The 20,767-nt window shown below is 40.0% G+C and overlaps 1 long non-coding RNA gene across 2 annotated transcripts in view; it reads left to right on the top strand.

The window, feature by feature from the left end:
- LOC123648540 overlaps positions 1-20,767 on the top strand; it is an 87,072-nt gene that overhangs the window by 219 nt on the left and 66,086 nt on the right. The gene's annotated exons all lie outside the window — the stretch shown is intronic.

The raw sequence follows: 20,767 nt of genomic DNA, 5'->3' as shown, positions 1-20,767 counted from the left end.
GCGGCGTGTTTTGGAAGGGTTCTCGGTGAAGGGCTGTAGGAAAAGGGAGAGGGCTGCGCGTTCTGTTCGGGCACATCCTTTCCTCCGTTGCTTTTGGTGACATCCTGTTGAAAGCCGGGGGAAAGGAGCCTGCCCCCCTCCCCCAGGCAGACGTAGATATCTGACTACAAAATCTATGAGGGGAATCTTAGAAGTAATGCGTGTGCGGGTCATTGAATGATTATTGATTTGGAGCATCTCAGCTCCAAATTCACCCTTTTTGACTGCACTGTGAAAGTGGATCTGGGCCTTTTAAACAGGCTTTCCTTTGGCTTCTGGGACTGAAGCTTTGTCAGTAGAGGGCACTGGAGAGACATTACAGGAAGAAGAGTGTTTTGTGTCCTGGTTTTGGTACATTGGTAGGCAGGTCTTTGCAGCAGCGTACCTGGCTCTCTCCAGTGCCCAGCTCCTTACAGTGCTCCATAGCCAGCAGTTTCAGAATCTCAGCTCCACCATTTCTGGGAAACAACTCAAAAGTTCAAGTGGTGAGTTAAGGGAGATGATTATAAAATACATATAGAAGTCATTGAAATTTGTTCAGGGAGCCAGTTATAATGCTAGTAATGCATAGCTTGCAGGGCATCTCAGTTAATCAAGCAATCACCTGTGGTTGATCTTGATGAAGTGTCAATTGAAGCACATGCCTTGGGGGCCTAAGAGGCAGCTACACTTGACTGCTGTGCCTGTAAAGGTAACGAAAAGGACTATGCTGTGGAATGGATTATTTTGAGTGCCTTTGAGTGCTTATAAAGAGAAATGACAACCACTGGTCCATTAACTCTCAGAGTTATGGTATGAGAACCACAGAGGTTCTATATAATTCTATAAGAAACTTATTTATTGTAGCAACAAGAATGATATTGCTGAAAATCAAACACAAAATTTTAGTTTTCCAATTACTCAGTTATAACTACTATTAAATTCACATACATGCCAAGTTTCTTGTGTAAAAGTTAAGTTGCCAATTGATAGATAATAGAATCTCAAAACTTGCAATAAGTTGGACCCAGGTGAAACTGACAATCTTAAACCCTCCAAGTTACTCTGACTTTCTCTTATCAGTGGAAGTAGGTTGTCCTTCAGTGTCTGAGGAGACTAGCCTTCCTCTACTTGTATAAAACCTTGCGACTGCAGAGGGCTATCTATCTAGATAAATTCCCTGATTTTAATGGGATTAATAGGATCCCAAAATAGCAGAGGCCAGGTAGCACATAACCACCAAAGACAAGGTGGACACATCTACCTTAAAAGGCAGCAGTGAATAAGAGTGCCTTGGCTTACCAAGATGCCTTAGAAACAAAATAGATAGGCAGCCTAAAGACATTATTGCTGATATTTATAATAGGTAAAGCTCTAAATCAGGTAGCCAAAATCTGACTTGAGTTGCCCAGTGGACAGTCATAACTTCTCAGTTTTCAGACCTAAATCAATTCACAGATGCAGAGTACCTTGGCTGAATGAGAATGAATCTGTGTCCCCTTTAGGAAGGACCTTGCACCATTGCCACGGTACACAAGGCAAATTCCTTCAAGCTTTCCCCAAAGAGATGTGTGGCCATTTACTTGAGTGACTCTGCATTGGTGAAAAAGAAATATTCAGATCTTTTGAGGTTTACTACATGCTGGCTCTGAATTGGTGCTAATTCCTAGGGAACCTCACCAATGTTAGTCCACACACCAACTGTGTGATAACTTTCCCAGTGCTTGAATGTGTAACTGGAATAGACATACTTAGCAACTGATGGAATCCCTACCTTGGTTTGCTTACCCATGGAATGAGGGAAGAGGAAGCTAAGTGGAAGCTCCTGGAACTTGCACTCCCTTCCAAGATAATAAACTGAAAACAACACCGCATGGCTGGGAGGAAGTGCAGGGATTAATGCCACCATAAAAGGCTTTTAATTAGGTGATGATATTTATCATATTCCCGTTTAACTAACCAGTTTGGCCAGTGCAGAATGGATCTAGGAGAATGACTGTGGGCTGTTATAAACTTAATAAGGAGATGATTCCAATCCAATTGCACCTGCTATCTCAAATGTAGTATTTTTACTGGAACAAATCAACACAGCACCTGGCACTTGGTATACATCTATTGACGCTGCTAATGCCATTTTCCGTATACCTATTTGTAAAACCACCAGAAGCAGTTGGCTTTTACCTGTCAGAGCCAACATATACTTTCACAGTGTTGCCTTAGGGGTACATCAATTCTCCTTAATATAGTCCTCAGAGATGCTGTTTTGACATTCCATAAAACATCACACTGGTTCACTATATTGACAACATTATGCTGATTGGATATGATAAGCAGGAAGTAGAAAGTATTTTAGATGATTTAATATGTATTTGAACTAGACAGAAGGGGATAATAATCATGAGCATGAGGTGACAACTCTAAAGTTGTCACCCCTGACATGGGACATGTTGAAGGATGGGACAAGCTGTACAAGGAAGAAACCACTGAGAGATAAACCCAAATAGATGGTTTGGGTTAGAAATGATGAGGATTGGGGGAAAAAAGGTGACGTGATTGCTGCAGGAACAAGTCATACCAATCATGTGGCCATGGAAGAAAAGTGAGATAGGCTGGATGTATCTCCTTAAAATTCCTATGTTGAAGTCTCAAACCCCAGTGCCTCAAAACGTAATAACATTTAGAGATAAGGTCTTTAAAGAGGCAATTAAGTTAAAATGAAGCTGTTAGAGTGGGGCCCTAATCCCATCTGACTCGTGTCCTTATAAGAAGAAACACCAGGGATACATGCACACAGAGAAAAGAGCATGTGAGGACATAGTGAGAAGGTAGCCATCTGCATGCCAAGGAGAGTGGCCTCAGGAGAAACCAAACTTTTTGACACTTTGGTCTTGGACCTCTAGCCTCCAGACTATGAGAAAATCAATTTCTGTTGTTTATTAAGCCACCCAGTCTGTGGTATTTTGTTATGCCAGCCCTAGCAAACTAATGTAGAAGGCAATCACCAGCTGGTAGAAAATATTTATAAACCACATATTTGATAAAGGACTAATATCCAAAATATGTGAGGAACCCGTACAATTCAATAGCAAATAAATAAATAAATAACCCAATTTAAAAAATGGGCAAAGGACCTGAATAGACATTTTCCAAAAACATACAAATGGCCAATAGATATATGAAAAGGTACTCAACATCACTAATCATCACCAAAATATTCGCAATGAGATACCACCTCACGCCTGTTAGGATGGCTATTAGAGTTAAATGATAAGAGTTGGCCAGGAGGTGGAGAAAAGGGAATGCTTGTACACTGTCAGTGGGGTTATAAATTGGTACAGGCATTATGGAAAACAGTAAAGGAAACAGTATGAGGTTCCTGTAAAAATTAAAAATAGAGCTACCATATCATCCAGCAATCCCATTATGGAGTATGCATCTAAAGTAACATCTCATTTTTAGAAAATTAATTTGGATTCTCTCGATTGCTACTTACTCCATTTTAAAAAGATTTTATTGCTTACTAATAAAAAAGCTTCATTTTTTTCCTAGTGTTACTATTAATAGTATATGAGTCTCTATGTCTCCTAGAGCTGATAATAACCATTCTAACAAATGTGAGGGGATGTCTCAGATATCTGCACTTCCATACTCATTGCAGCCTTATTCACAATAGCCAAGATAGGGAATCAGCCTAAGTGTCCATCAACAGATGAATAAAGAAAATGTGGTATATACATACATAATGGAATACTATTCAGCCATAAAGAAGGAAAGAGATCCTATCACATGTGACATCATAGATGGACATGGAGGACATTATGCTAGGTGAACTAAGCCAGACTCCAGAAGACAAATACTAAATGATCTCAGTTATACATGGAATCTAAAGAAGTCAAACTCGTAGAAACAGAGAGTAGAGTAGAGTAGGGGCTGGGGAGTGGAGGAAATGGGGGAATTTAGGTCAAAGGTCTTATAAACTTTCAGTTATAAGATGTAAAAGTTCTGGAGATCTCACATACAGCATGGTGACTGTAGTTAATAATAACTCCATTTTGTACTGGAAGTTTTCTAAGAGGGTAGATCTTAAGTGTTCTCACCACACATAAAGTATGGTAATTAGGTGAAGTGATGGATATGTTCATAAACTTAATTTTGTCAATCATTTCATAATATATACCTGTATCAAAACCTCATGCTTCACCCCCTAAATACATACAATTTTTATTTGTCAATGATACCTCAATAAAGCTGGAGAAAAAATAGATAGATAGTCCAGTCTCCTCAGAACCTTCGAAACTAACCTAGGGGCCTATTCTGGGATACAATCTTTTGATTTGGGAAAGATAAGAGAAATTTTATTCTCCATTCGTATCAGAGCAATTAGCTCTGTCATTAAGGAAACAAACAGCTAGGATCTAAGCCTTATGCTATGAGAAAATGTACCTAGGAAAAGTGAAAGCAAACATTCTTTATAGTGTATATATTTCTGTGACTCAGGAGGCTAGAGCTTTTTTACACAAACACTGAAAAATACAGGGAAGTTTTACGTCTCCACATCTAGAAGCTACACAAGGGCAGAACCCCTATCACAAAGATTCAAAAATCTGATTCTTTCTCCAGGAAAGACAGCTTTTGTGACTGGGGGTAAGTTTCATGATATCTCTAAGCCTCCATTTTCTAACATACTATATTAGGGTAGTAAAAGCAATTTTTCAGCGTTGCTGTAGGATTAGAAGAGATAATAACTGGCACGTTAGGAGAGCATTCCCCAGAGACCTTGCATTTTCCCTGGGAAAGAGAAATGTGGGTGCTCTTGAGGGCTGAATAGAACAAAGTATATCTGAAATAGCTGCTATGGCACATGAAAAATGAAGTCCACATAGATAATTGGAAAGCACTGATTAGTCATGGAGCAAGTTTACAATTTTGTTCCTTGTCATTGATCTGTGACTTGGGAGCCCAACAGTGTACAGTGAGGGTGATCCAGGAAGGGCCCTTTCTACCAGGATACAAGAGTAGTGGCCACCCAAAGAGTGCTCAGAGCTGGCAGCATATCATATGTATCTGTCCTTTTCCCTACCCATGAAAATAAATTTTTGCAGTGCAGTGGAGATTATGTTAAAATGAGCACTCAATGTAATCTTGAGTAGGAAAGCTTTCCAAGGCATGCCTGGGGTGAGATTTCTGGAAGGCATAAGGTCTAGCTCCATGCTTCTGGTGATAAGAAAATCTATATCTATACAAGAGCCTCAGGTTATATTTGGTAACAGTAGGAAAATCTCTCTTCCCCTGTCAACTGCTACTCTGAGTCTATCTGAGCTCCTCAAATGTCTAAATATATCATATTAAAGGTGGAAAATTAGAAGGTGGTAGAGACAAAGTTCTAGGTTCTAAGAACTTGAGAAAAGTTTGTAATTGTGATTGCATAAAGCTATAAATGAGGGAAGGTTCAATCCTTTACTCAACTCTACCTGTTGGGAAAACATATCTGCCAAGAACCCTGAACATCCCTACACATTCTTTCTGGGTAAACTAAGAATGCAAAGCCTTGGCCACTATCTACTTGGGTCATGTCTCAGGGTTGTGTTTGCAACAGACAACCTGAACAACAAAAAAAAGTCTTTTCTCAAACAAAGAGCAGACTTAACCACACACCATGAAGCAGTAAATTCCCCCAAATTCAATATTCCTTGACTGTGACACAAATTCACTCTGTATGTAGCATCCATCTGGACACTTCCCCTTAGACCCTCTAGGATTTGGGGGACATGAGAAACTAGCACCAAAATCATGCTTATGCTGCTTTGACATCTTCCTTTGTCTCGAATGCATGTCTTGTGTTTTCTGCTGCCATCCATGGAACAGTAACAGGCTGCAGGTCCTTTAAAATCCCGACCCCCTACCTAAGACAGTCTGAACATTGTTGGTATAATCTTCACCTCCCTATGCCTTTCCTCCCTGAAAGATAGCCAGGAGAGGGGATGAGTCAAGTAGCATAATAAACTGCTGAGAGGGACATGAGAAGGTGAGGGAAAGAGAGTTGGAGGAGGAATGTCTTTACTTCATAATCCTTCTCACTATTTGAAATTAATTTATTGGCTTATTTTGTGTCTGTCTCTCCCAATAGAATGCAAGCTTCTGGAAGTCAGGGACCTTGTGATTCACCACTGTATCTTAATGAGTAAAATAGTGTCTAGCAATGTTGAGGCTTAATAAATATTTGTTGAATGAACTGATGATAATCTGGGCCCTGAGCCACCAGTTGGGGTGGATTGGTATGCTTATAATGCATTGCCGTGGCTCATAATAGAACTGTTTGCTCTCAAGCTACATTTAAAGCTAGTCCTCTTGTCTTTGTGAATCAGCACTAAATCATCGTATTCCTGTAAGGTTTTTTTTTTTAAGCCCTTTAAAGGGAATTTTCCTCCCAAATTATTTTACTAATCATCTCAATCACTAAAGAAAGTCTAATACAGAGGTAGAAAGAAATGAACACTATATAGTGAGTATATGCTAGGTGCTTTACTTATGTTGCCTCATTTAATTGCCACAAGTCTGCAAGATGAGTATATTAACATCAATTTTACATATAAAGAAACTTAGATACAGAGAAGTTAAATAACTTGCTTTAGAATATATAGCAACTAAGTGATACAGCTTGGTTTTTCTGCTTTCAAAATTCCTTCTCTTTTGATACAGCATTCTATAGAGTTATAATACTTTATACCTTGTGTTATAATGAATAGATTTTCCAAAATAACATTTAGGATATGTATCAGTCTGTTTCAGTGTTAAAAAAAAAAATGGACACCATCCTAGGTATTTTAAGCAAGAAGTTATTTTGTAGAGGATGCTCACAAAAATCCATGTCAGGATTAAAGAAGTGGACTCCAGACTAAGCCTCCAAGAATGACTCCCAGTACAATACAAAGCTGATCTATCAGTGACTCTAATACCTCTGAGGACTACTAGAATACTGAGTTCAAGAACATAACCTGGCCAGGCATGGTGGCTCATGCCTATAATCCTAGCACTCTGGGAGGCCAAGACAGGAGGATTGCTTGAGCTCAGAAGTTCAAGACCAGCCTGAGCAAAAGCAAGACCCTGTCTCTACAAAAAACAGAAAAATTAGTTGGGCATGGAGGTGCATGCCCATAGTCCCAACTACTTGGGAGGCTGAGACAGGAGGATCACTTGGGCCCAGGAATTTGAGGCTGCAGTGAACTATTGCACTCTAGCTGGGGTGACAAAGCAAGATTCTGTCTCAAAGAAAACAAAGCAAAGCATAACCCTATGAGAGAAGGTGGACTCAAAAAGCTACTGCTGTCACAACTGCCTCTGCTGCCTATTGTCTTCTAGGAGGCTGAAGGCTGAATAATGACTGTAGAATACTGCTAGAGAAAAATACAGAAAAATATTTCTGTGGCCTCAATTATAAGAGAAATTCAGCCAAAAGTAGTCAAGAGGACTCCTCCACTTTTTTTCTGTTTTCTAAATTTTGCATGAGTATATCTAATTGACAGACCTAATTCATGTCCACAGCTCTAGGTGCAAAGAAGTCTAGGAAATGGTTTAAGCTTCCCATCTCTGCAGTATAAAAGCTACCACAAGAGAAGAGTCAAATGAACGTTGAATGAACCAACCTGCAGTACTTACTACAGGCAATAGTTGTAAAAATACAAATACTTCTATAGGGAAAAGGGGAGAAAAATGTTTAAAACTGTCTCTGTCCAGGAAGACTTATAATATATGATTACTTATTTGAACTCCAAACTCCTGACATTATAATCTTTATGGCTATGATTTACCCTAGGGAAAATATCCTCTATGCACATGATAATTAAGGCCAATAATATATCTACATGTGCACATATCAGAGATGAGAAAATTATTTGTGATGTAGGATCATCACTTTCATTTTTCTGCAGCCCTCTGTTTGCTATCACTGTAATTGGCATAATTTGGGGAAGAGGAGGCTTATTTCCAGCAGGCCCCAGGCCTTTCTCTGGATACTCTTTGGCTCTGATTTCTCATATGCCACACAACACTCAAATAGGAAATGCTTAACCATTTAGTACTCTAAAGCTTCAAAGACACTTAATACATCTAAACATTCCACATGGAGCATCCAGGGAGGCAAAAAGATTTGTCTGAGGTCTCAAGGAGAGTGGACTAGAAGCCCAGTTCTTTGGTTCCTTGTGCAAAGCTTTTTCATCACAACAAAACCACGCCTTAGACTGCATGCTACCTAAATATAGAATGATATTATGCACACAGTGTGTGTGTGTTTGTGTGTGTGAGATTTCATTTCTATCAAGTTCAATAACAGACAAAAACTAAGCTATGTCTTTACAGAAGCATATTTATATGTAAAGTATGAGGGAAATCGAAGAAGCACTAACCATCAAAGTCTGGTTAGTGCTGGAGGAAGGGAGTTTTAACTGGGAATAGGCACACTGTGACTTTAAGGGTGATGGCAGTGTTCCAGGAAACTCAGGTGTTTGCAGGATATAAGGTTTTTCTTTTTTTCCTCATTTTTGAAACCTAATGTAATGTATTTGACTTTTTTTTCTCTAACAATAGTTTTAAGTGCATACTATGTGACAAAGCCAGTCTAAGTGCTAGATTATTTCCTTTAACAAGAACATTCTAATAAAAGTACTATTATCATCCCTAGATGAGAAAACTGAGTCACAGCCTTTACTAACTTGCCCAAATCCACACAGTTCAATAACAGAGCTGATATTTTATCTGTCTGATTCCACCATTCTGCTCTGCTAGCCACAATAATAAATTATAGACCCCTTTTTATTATTATTTTACAGTTATAAAAGTTATAGTTATGAAAGCCATGTTAATAATAGAAAAAAAAAGGTTGCAAATTACATACACATACACATACATATAATTATGATTGCGTCTGTATTAAAGATATATGTGCATAAATATAAAAGACCATACTATAAGACACTGATAATTTAGTATGATGAAAATGTGGGTGCTTTTTCCTCTTTTCTCCTTTTTCCAGATTTGTTATAAAGTGGCCATATTAAATTTACAATGGAGAAATATGTTCTAAAATAAACTTCCCATTTACTTGAAACATAAAATTTCATTTTTGTTCTTTTCTTTTCCTACAGCTTTGTATGATCTTTAGAAAACTCTTTTGCTCAATGAGTGACTTCGTTACTAAACTGATGGCACCAGATCATTCTAGCTATGCAAATCACAAACCCACAGCCAGCTGAGGAAAAGGCAGATAAAAGATTACATTAAAAATTAAAGCACCGAGTGGAGATGTGGAGATAATGTGCTTACAATTATTTCTACATATTTAATATTTATGCAATTACAAAGCTAGTAATGATAAATACAGTATTAAATCTTCAGTCATATTCCTTTTGCCCTCTGATATTTTTGACCTTGAACTGAGACTGCCAAATAATATATAAAAAATGGCTGTAGGAGAAGCATTTCCTTTGGTCTATAAATGATAAATGCTTTTTTTCTTAGAAAGTGATCTCATGTCTTCCATAGCTTTTGTTTATTTTCAGTGCCTTGTATTTTTTCACTCTGGCATATTCTGATCACCCTTGAAAGTACTGGGCTTTCAGTCTTCCACAGTTTGGTTGTGTTGTTTTCTGGTGCTGCTGCTGTGATGTGTTTTCTGTCAGACGAAATTTACAGGCACATTAGCCTACTTGACAGGCACAATGAGCCACAAGGCTCTCCTAAGGAGAAACTTCCACGTGCTGTGGTGAGATTTTTCCATCTTTCCATCTCGTCCTCTCTCTTAAACCTTCATGCACCACTATGATTCAGATGCAAACCCTATCCGCTTCCACTTACAGGTATTGCTTTCGGTCCTAGTTTTAATTTTCTGGTTCCCAGGAACAGCATTACGCTGGTTCTGCAGTAATTAATTCATATTTCTGCAACAATCTGACTACCGCAGTTTATAAAGCTAATGTCTTCACAAACAACCACACGGATACCAAGTAAAGAAATGGGTGGGGAACCTTTTCATGTGATGAGTCATTGACACAAAGCGGGGAAAATAGCATCCAACAACTATACAAATAAAAAGCAATGTAACTAACATTTATGGAGGATGTTTAGAAAGAAAATTCTAAAACACTTAATTGACTTTCGTCAGTGTGTCATAGAAAAATGGTCAGCAAGAGGCAATGAAATTTATTAAAAATTCAGAAACATAAAATGCAAAATAACTGAAAAGGTAAACTGTTTTCTTGGCAGATTCCAAATAAATTACAATATTTCCCAAGGCCACTAGAGAGCCAAAGGCCTGTGCATTTTCACTTTCATATATATTATTCTGCTCCTTGGGGAGTAAACTTGCTAAGACAAAGCAGTTCTGGTACATTCGTACCCTGACTGGATGCTTCAGTTTAAAACCTTCCAGGCCTTTTAAATGATTTTTGAGGGGTGATTTTTGTGTTTGAGAGCATTCCCTTTGTCCTCCTTATGTTTGAGCCAGGAGACTGTAACTATGTAACCTAGAGAAGTTATTTAAGACAGTCCAAAATCTTGCTTGATTCTCTGCCAAGAATCAGGGATATTTACTAGGCCAATCCATAATATTGGTCTGAGCTACTCTATTTGTTGAATGAATAAACAAATAAGTGAACCTTGCATTATCTGGAAACCAGGAATGGTGATTTTCCTGTGGACTCAACTCTTTGGAGAATTAAGTAGGAACATTCTTAGTTTGGTCCCCACGACCTTTTTCTAGGGCGGTTCTCTCCAAGCAGTTTCACAGAAGCCAACCGCAGCTGGGTTCTCACCTATGCCCTGTGTCCTTCCAGCCTTCAGAGTTCAAATAAGACTCTTTAGGTCTGGCAGCCTGATGGGTCTGGGAGAGACTGACTCATTCCTCAGGGTCCCCTGAGGTCTCTGAGTAAGAGAGCAGGCCACAGATTTGTATCTTTAGAGTGATTCTTCCTTAGCCTTATTTTCTGTAACAGAGAATGATCTCCTCTCTGCCTTTTGCTGCTCTGTAAAGACAGAGAATAAAGATAAGGTTTGAGTTTTCCAGGCTGTGAGGAGGACTAGAGGTCCCTCCAGCTAGTCCAAAACAATGGCGACAAGACCCGTGCATCCTGCCCACCACTGGGAAAATACAGAAAAACTGAAGAACAGGAATTGTTTACTTCCTACAAAGAAAACCAAGACACCAATCACTGGACTTTTATGTACAGCTAGCTATTGTCCATCTAAAGGCCTTTAGAAATAGGATCCATTTTTCTAGAGCAATCTGAGTAAGATTCTGAAACAGGAGGGCAATTTAAATGACACCTCCAGGTGTCTTTAAATTCATTTTTTACTTGTTTTTTTTAACTCACAGGGTCATAAAACAATGGCTAAAATTTTCATAAACAATATATATTTATGCTCATACCTAAGCCAATGGAAGAATTTCTCTAATTTTAACACTGAATTATTGTAACAAATAATTATCAAATGCCTAATTATGTGCCAGGCAGGTCCTGTTGTAGATGCTGGAAATACGGCACAGCACATATATTAATATTAAAACTTCAGCGTGCAGATTGCATCTAGGTGCTGAGAATTCTTGGGACCCTCTGATGAATGCATTCCCATTTTCTGTCCCCACTCATACATCAAACTGTGCGAAGGAGAGCTCTCCAAATCATGGGTTTCACTTTCCTGCTGGCTCCTCCAACACTAATCCAAAGGCAACCCCGGCCCAATGAACTCCTTTTCCTTGGGATAAGTGTCTCCAGAAGTGGGATCTTATTATCCCCTCAAAATCCTGAGGACCTTTTCTTTTAGTATTAAGAACTCTTTGCTGAAATTCAGTGTTCAGGTAGATAAACTGCCACAAAGGAACCTAAAACATGGAAACATTTGCCAGTCTGAGTGTCTGCACTCCTAGCCATCTGGGGAGCTGCTTCGAGATGGATGGAGAGGGAGAATTACTCACCTAGAAGCCCGGCTGTCAAGAGAAAAATCCAAACCCAGGAGCTTTTCTCCTAAGAACCCCTATGACATTTTATTCTTTAAATAAATCTTTTCTTCCTCTCTTTAGGTGAGAGATTGACATTTTAAGATCAATCATACCTCCGCTTTTCAGGGTTGGTAGACTAAGAAGAGGATAAATGGAAATTAAGCAAAATTTCCATTTTTTGAATAAAAATGCTCAAAATAGCTATATTTTAACTCAGTATAAAAGAAGGGATGCTCTTCCCCCAGTGGTCATTCTCATTGCTATGGTTCTCTCAAGATCTTTTGATGTCAAAATTTCACCCTGTTTTCTCTAAAAGCGCCGCTCTGAACATCTGCTGTTTGAATAGCAGCAGAAAGCAAAGGAATCTCATGCCATGTTTTTCTCCATCATAGCCAAGGATGTTTTAGGCCCTCTGCTACAGTCACAGGTTATCAGCTGTTTCAGCTCCTTTCTATCCTGAGATGTATCCGTGTTTTTACTGCAGGCTGCAGTAGAATTCTTTCCTCATGTTTAGGTTATTCAGTAGCCCCTCTTCTTATTCCCAATGGCCCTGTCAGCAATTGGCTGGCCTTTCCACAAACCAGATTTGTTTAGTGCTTTTAGCTAATTGAAAATCATTTTTAAAAATATTAGGGCTCTCAGGCCATTCCTTCCATCACTAGATATTTATCGTGTGCCTACTATGTGCTAGGCATGGATTCCAGGGTCATGCTATGGGGAGGAGCACAGCATGAGGGTCAGGAGGGACCGTGTCAGCCTTACCTGGGACTAGTGTGGGGCCTGGGCAAGGCTGTCAACTCCTGGAACTCCAGTTTCCTGACATGCAAAATAAGGGATGGGGAGAGCTGCTCTTCCTTCAGTCTTTAACATTATGTGATTGCTGCTGGTTTAGTGAAGTCATTACAGTGGAAGCCCGGTGGCCTCACGAAGGTGAATACTTAGGTGAATTAGGACATCTTGAAGGGTCCTAATCCTAACCCAAAGGGCAGTTTTAGTGCTAAGACTTATGCTTTTCAAAGACCTAAGAAGACATTTAAAGAAGGAGTGTGTGTGTGTTTGTGTGTGTGTGTGTGTGTGTGTGTGTGTATGTTTTCCACCTACTGAGCTTATTCTTTTGACCATATTCTCCCCCCAAAATGCTTGTCCTACTTCCCAGATGCTAGGTGGTACAGGGAGTAACCTCCAAGCTTGGAGGGTCAATTAGAATTCCAAGCACTGTGTTCTAATCTCCCCGGGATAATAATAAATCATAGTTACAAAAACAAGCAATTAGCCCAGATAATACTGGATCTACAATAGTGACAGTTCATCAGGGTGCATTAAAACTCCCTAATCCTGTGCCATTTCAATATTTCCAAGTTTTCAAAGCATCTCCTACTCAATATCATTGCTATTTATTTATTTGTAAGTATTAACAATAAAATGAATGCTTTCTGTTTATACAATATTGCACTGTTCCTTACTTGCAAGCCACTATATATTCTAATATCATGTTAGATATTGTTTTGTTTCTTCTGTCTTCTCACTATATAAAAGGTATTTTATAAAATGCTCCTTAAAAATGTATCTAAACTTACAAAATATGCAACAGTTTGGTATTGGGACCAGGCAGTATGATTCCGCAATTTTTGGCATTAAAAAAAAGCGAAAAAGGAAAGAGAGAGAACCTCATGTTGCTTTTTAGATCTCACTGCCTGCATTTCTGTTTATTCATTTCAATTTCTTGTATCAAAAGAATGTAGTAACTTACCATTTACCATTGATCAGAGAAGGGACAGTTTCTTGTTTCTATTTCTAAGAACAGATCCCACATATACACCATACATTTTATAAAAATGAAGAACAGGTAGTAAGGTATGAGTTATATTGAGTAGCTCTCTCTATTTCCCTGACTTCCTAATAACATTTCATGGCTTTCTCTTCTTTCTTTCCTCCCTCTTACTATAAATATCAGCGCTGATGACTGACTTTTATTGCCGCCTTTCATGCAAACTCCTCAGGCTTGCAAATCAGCTACTGATTCTGGGAACCATCTCCCAGTCTCCCGCCCTGGCTCACAGTTTCCTGATGGGGTTTCAGGGCAACAAAGAACACACACATTGTATAGTACGTTGATTTGAATAGTAAAACTTGAAGGTTGAATTTTAAACTCCTTGGCCTCTCCCATTTCAACTCCCAGGGTGTTTAGCACAAGGCATCTGCCCCCTAAACATCTTGCCTATTGAGAGGATAGCAAAAGAGCAGCCTGGAAAGGTGATACAAACAAATGGAAAAGAATAGAAATGTTTGCCACAAACCTTCCTGCAAGCAGGAATTCTACTTTGTACTTCAAACACTGTTGCTCTTTAAAAATACCAATTCAAGGTACTTTATCTTCAAAAAATAAGTTACCTTCCCCAATAATGGTCCAGTTTAACATTCTGTTACACCTATCTTCTGACCTCATCATAGCACTTTACACTCAGCATTCACCCTTCATTCTGCCTAACCAAGACTTATGAAGTACATTTAATGGGTGTTGGTATGTATGTATGTTTGCATATCCAAATACTGTGCTAGTGAAGAAACATGGAAGAATGGAATAATTAGTTGTGGTGATCAGCAGTTTTGAAAGCATGCTATGTGCCAGGCACTGTACTAAGTTCTTTATTACACACACACATACATACACACACACACACACACACATTCTCATTTAACACAATTCTTTGAGGTACGGCTATTATCAGCTCCATTTTATAGAGGAGAAATCTGAGATGCAAAGATGTTAAGTGAATTGCCCAAGGTCACACGCTAGAAGGTGTCAGAGCAGGCATGTCAACCCCAGGCACTGCGCTCCATTGCTTAAAACTGAGATGTTCTGTATCACCCAACAAGTGGCACGATGTATGTGTCATTTGGAAACTCAGTTCCAAACGTTAAGTAATCTTGGGTGTTACTGACAAACTTCTGGGTCTTGCGGTAATTCTATTCTCTCAAAAATGTGAAAGTTCCTAGAATTACAGCTCCAGAAAACAAATTTTTAAACCTCAGACTCAGGCTGTGCTGGCTGACGTGACAACCACTAGCCACATGTGGCTATTGAAATTTAAATTAAATTAAATGACTTTAACTTCTCAGTTGTGGTAGCCACATTCCAAGTACTCAGTAACAGCATGTGGCTAGTGGCCACTGTACTGGCCAGCACAGCTATGGGACATTCCCACCATAATGTTGCTGCTCTAGGAGATAATAACTGAGTAGATGGAACACAGCAGATGATCCTTGAGCTCCTCAGAAAGGGATCTGATATGTATTTCCAAGGAAGGACATTTATTGTGTGCACGCTCTGGACACAGTCTAAGGTGCTAAGTGATGATCCACATTGATCAATAAGAATCAATGAGGAAAACATGATCTCCTCTCCTTTTGGAGGTCATAATCTGTCCGAGCCCATCTCTAGTGAGAACACTCTAAGGCAGGTTCAACAAGCAGGAGGCATAGAAGACCTAGAACATGGGACATCTAACCCCAACATTGGGACAGGAGTCAGGCAAGGCTTTCTGGAGAGGAGAATTGTAAACTAAGGCCTTGATCGTGAGAATCCTCATTAACAAATACAAGAAGAAAAGTGTTTTCAAATGAAGGAACAGCCTGTCTGAAGACTCAGAAGGGTGAGAGAGCATGCCATGCTTTGGAGGAATGTAAAGAAGTCAATAAAATTTATTTCTCCATCCATCCTGTGTCTTAGGATTAGAACTTTGATATATTTTTTTTAACATTCCATCCACGTTGTTCAGTATAGAAGAAAAGGCAGTAGGAAAGGGAAAAGCAGAGGGTCATTTGGATTGGGTATCTTGGGAGCCAGATGTGACTAATAACTAACCCCCCACCATCCCACATGCACCAACATGAAGAATATGCCTGGATAGTAGCCTTGGGTTGACAATAACAACACAGCAGCCACCTTTTACAAAGGGCACGTGCCGGACATTATGCTGCATAGGTTACTATTAATAGCATTATTTGACTCAAGCCTCACCACAAGCCTAGCTATTTCCCTCCATTGGCATTTGCATAATTGGGAATTTGCTAGAGCAACCCCTGAGATAGAGCAACCTGAACCTATGAGCTGTTTGTCTATTTGCTTAAACACCAGGTTATACAGGCTACTCTCCTACCCCTGGCAAGTGCTAGTACCACCTAAGGTGACCAGCTAGAGGGATGGGTTAACTGACACGAAGACACAGAAGGTAGGGCAAAGAGAGGAAAGGAACTAAGAAAATTTGTCCTACTGAGAAATTAGTTTGCACTAGTTTAGCGTGACCACAAAAGAAACAAGTGACTAGGGTAAATGCTCTTTCTTTCAGAAGCCACCTAAATAGTAGTCAACCATTTACCAATAGTGATATACCCTAATAGAAAGATTTTGTTTTTAGCCCTAGAATTTTCCAGAAAATTAGGAAAGTAGGAACAATTGTGCTTGTTGGCTTATCTAGTAATGATCAGACTCAAAACATTTATGACCTTCAGTGAGCTAGTTCAAGCCAACTTTCTTCACAAACTTCTCTCTAAGATTGCCTCAATCTGTTGAAAACTGTTTTATGACTCAACCCAGCTAAAATTTCAGCGGCGCATATCTTCGGATAAAACGCTTCATTCACATCAAGCAGTAATTAAATGTGCAGGGCATGAAATAAGCAGCAAGTTTGGCTTCAGAGCCATCTTGCAATCTGTAAGCGATCCAAGACAGACCATATGCCTTTAAATCTAGATGACTGCATACGTATCCAAGAGAAACCTAACTGCCACTTCTGTACCACAAGAGTCATTGAAAGATGAAAAAAGACAGATTTATGTAGCTTGTCTGACAAATGTATGTTCATATATATGTCCACTGAGACTTGATAAACTTCCTTTAGCTTTCTGGATTCTTGATCCAGTTCTACCAGGGAAAATATTCAAACTGACAACTCAAATCAACATTATTCCTAAGTAGTTCATTGCGATGGACGGTGGTAGAATTTTTGTCTGTCTGTTGGCTACTGGAGGGAACTCCTCTCCTTCTCCACACTGGGGCCTCATACCCACCAGTGTGCCTCATACCCTGACTCCTGAACAACCTAGCTGGGGCCTGGCAGAGTGGTTGGTTCAATTGGGAACGTGTGCCTTAGCAAGGCTAATCTGAATCTTCCTTGGGATTGCTATACAGACACGGGAAGGAGTTGCCTTCCATCCATGGGCTTACTAAGCTAGGAGAATGTGAGAAGGGTGTTGCTGGCCATCATCTTGGCGGCATATGGAAAGACCCCTTGTGAGAACAAAGTCAAGCGGGGAAAACCAGAGCTGAGAGAGAGAGAAAATCAGAGTCCTGAGGGCACTGTTTGGGCCCCTGAATTCTGTCATGACTGATGTAACCAGATGAGCATTGAATGAGTTAAACTATCTGGCAACACAGGAGGTGCTCAATAAATGTTACTTTCCATTTCTTTTCCTCCTCCTTTGACTTTGGCAGCTGCCAGACAAGGATTAAACCCCTCTTTGGCAGCCGACACTTCTGTTCCTGGCTTTTAGAGGAAAGCCAGTAAGATAGGATGGAAAATGATGAGCAGCACAGAGTCACGCCCCAAAGCAGTGTAAGCCCCCTCTGCATCTTACAGATATCCCTTTGGAAACAGCCATTCTTTGCTCAGTGCTCCCTCACGCTCAGACAGCAGCCCAGCCATAATCAAGCTGGTACAATAAGTGACACTTTATTTCCTGGGGGAGGAAGAAGATGAATTGATTAAACCCTAAAGTAGAACCTACTGCAGGAAGCAGGCTCCATAAGCACCCCAACAGGCATGCAATTTTCTAAGGGCCAATTGTATGAAGGCACCAAATCTGTGTTTGTTTGGCTGTTTGCCAGTAGCACCATCCTAGAGAGCAGGCAATTCAGAATGTTAAAAATATAGAATTTATCAACTTGACACAGTGTTTAACCTCATGAAAACAAGACAGCGTGGTGGTAATTAGTGCAGAATATTAATAATGATTTAAAATTCAGATACAATGGGGCAAGTAAAACCACTACTACCAAATGATGTTTGCAAAGTACGCATCCTCTCACCCCTGCACAGTCATGCAGATAAACCATTTGCTTGCACAATAAGTGCTAGCAGTTGATGATCAAATTGGGTTGTTTATGTGGTACAATCTGTGTAGCACGAAAATCTTAAAGGTAATTTCTGAGACCTTATGTTTGTGATATTTTCAGACTCAATAAGCAATGGCATAAAATCATAGAATTCAGAACGGAAATGGATCTTACAGATGAAAGAAACCAAGGCTTGGAGAAGTTTAATGACTTGGTAAATGGCAATTCAGGGACCTCAAGTCATGTGTTCTTGATCTCAGTTGGACATCTCACTGTCATACCCTATCTCATAAACAGTAGCACAGAACATTAGATTTGGAAAAGATCCTCTAAATCAGCTAGTCTAACCTGTTCATTCATAGGTAAGGAAATGGGGCCCAGAAAGGTGAGGTTATTGCCGAAGGTTAGAATGGAATTAGGCTAAAATGTTTTGACCCCAGATCAGTGCTCCCTCCTTATTGCTATCTACAAACATGCTTTATCAAATTTAGCTGTAACCACATGTCATCCCACCCTTTAATTTCTGTCTAAGGGTGAACAAAGTAACAAATGCCCAGTCATCATCAGGAAAACCCTGGCAATGTTTACGTAAAGTCTGGCAATAAAATTTGTGAGAGTAACAGTGTTGATAAGTAAGTGCATGGTCAGATATAAGTAAACAGCTGAGCTGAAAGACTATAAAATCTGCCAGGTGTGTTGTGGTATTTTATCCTTTTCTATAGTCATTGAGATCTACAGGCTGCAGCTATTTCTGACACTGAAATAGTGTCAGAATTGCATCATCGAAAAGGCCCTTAAATGGCTTGAAGTATCAAGTCCCTTCTCAGGTCTTGGTCCCTAATTTATTCTGATATGGGAAACAGGGGTAAGCACAGTTTTGGTGTTGTTGTTGTCATTTAAAGTTCACTGCTTGCTGAATTCATGTAGGGTATCTGTTATACCAGGTAGAGTCTCCAAAACTATAAATAAGTCTCAGTCCCTCTCTCTCTCTTTCCTCCTACCCCAACCTCTCCCTGTCCCTATCCCTGTCCCTCTCCCTGTCCCTGTCCCTCTCCCTCTCCCTCTCCCTCTCCCTCTCCCTCTCTGAAAACTAGAAGAGTTAAGTCATTCTAAGGAAGAGGGGGAAGGTGAGAAGCAAGCCTCAGAGTTGCCTGTCCGCCCACAGAAGAACATTAACATTGTTAATCAGCATTACAGGCTTGGCTTTGCTTCCCAGGAAAGTGGTTAGTAGAGATATAAAATGTTTCGATCCTTTCCAAGCAATGTTGTCCTTGGTGATAGCCAGGAAGGAGGGATTTTTTTTTTTTCATTTACACCTTCTTGCAACTTTATAGTTTTGAGTTACTAACAACAAGAACCAAACTAACATCAAATCAGGTTAAAGAGGAGTTACCACCTGCTTGCTCTATGTGCTAAGCATTGTACTAAGCCCTGCTAGTATGCAAAAATTAATATGGGCCTCACCCTTGAAGAGTTCACCATCCTCTTGGAACAATACTATTTAATAACAAAAACAATAAAATGGGGCCGGGCACGGTGGCTCACGCCTGTAATCCTAACACTCTGGGAGGCTGAGGCGGGAGGATTGCTCAAGGTTAGGGGTTCAAGACCAGCCTGAGCAAGAGCAAGACCCCGTCTCTACTAAAAATAGAAAGAAATGATTTGGACAACTAAAAACACATATAGAAAAAAATTAGCCAGGCATGGTGGCACATGCCTGTAGTCCCAGCTACTCGGGAGACTGAGGCAGAAGGATCGCTTAAGCCCAGGAGTTTGAGGTTGCTGTGAGCTTGACGCCACGGCACTCTAGCCTGGACAACAGAGTGAGACTCTGTCTCAAAATAAATAAATAAATAAATAAATAAAATGTTGCTGTCCCTTGGGCATAGTGAATTCTGGCAGAGTTGCCCCTAGCCTGTGTGGCATGACTGAGGGAAGCAGTCAGAAGACCGGGGAGGGAAAAAAAGGTAGTTCTGAGTAGTGGGAGCCACCCAAGGGTGAAGACCAGCCCTGTCTCACGTGAACTCATGAACAAAGTCATCTCAGTCACCCTTTGACTTTTTTTTTTTTTTTATTGCTTGCTGTGCCTTCCTGCGACCAAGATTCTTGAGGCTGCAGCGTGAAGGATTCCTTTCCCCACACTCTATTCCTTGGTCCGCATGTGGCTCAGAAAGCAGTGTTCCCAATGTCTCAGAGAAATGGTGCACAAGAGCCCTTCATTCCTTGCCCATAACACCACTGGCCTTGGACTCCAGGACTGTTGGGAATCTGAACAGACCTTTCTCGGATCCTGAGTGATTAGCCTTCTATCATACCTGTAGTCTTCACTTTCTCATTCCTGAAAATGAGATGTAGTTTTTGTTATTTTGTTGTTGTTGTTGTTCTTATTTTTTATTTCCCCAGCCAGTACCTTGTTCTTTTTCATAAGTAATTTCTCTGTTAGGTCCACCCTATTTGCTCTTCAGCTATATTCTGATTTGTCTGAGTCTTGGGTATACAAAGCACAGGCTACAGTCACCACCCTTAAACAAAAAATCATAGTCAATCAACCCATTAGTCTCTGGTGGAGCAAGTATATGTGTCTACCAGCTCTCGGTCCTAAACTCTCGTCTCAGGCTCTGTTTCAGTTACTAGCAGGGACTTTG

Source organism: Lemur catta, chromosome 12 (assembly GCF_020740605.2).
Source record: "Lemur catta isolate mLemCat1 chromosome 12, mLemCat1.pri, whole genome shotgun sequence".
Classification (NCBI taxonomy): Eukaryota; Metazoa; Chordata; class Mammalia; order Primates; family Lemuridae; genus Lemur; species Lemur catta.
This window is presented reverse-complemented; position numbering and strand designations above follow the sequence as displayed.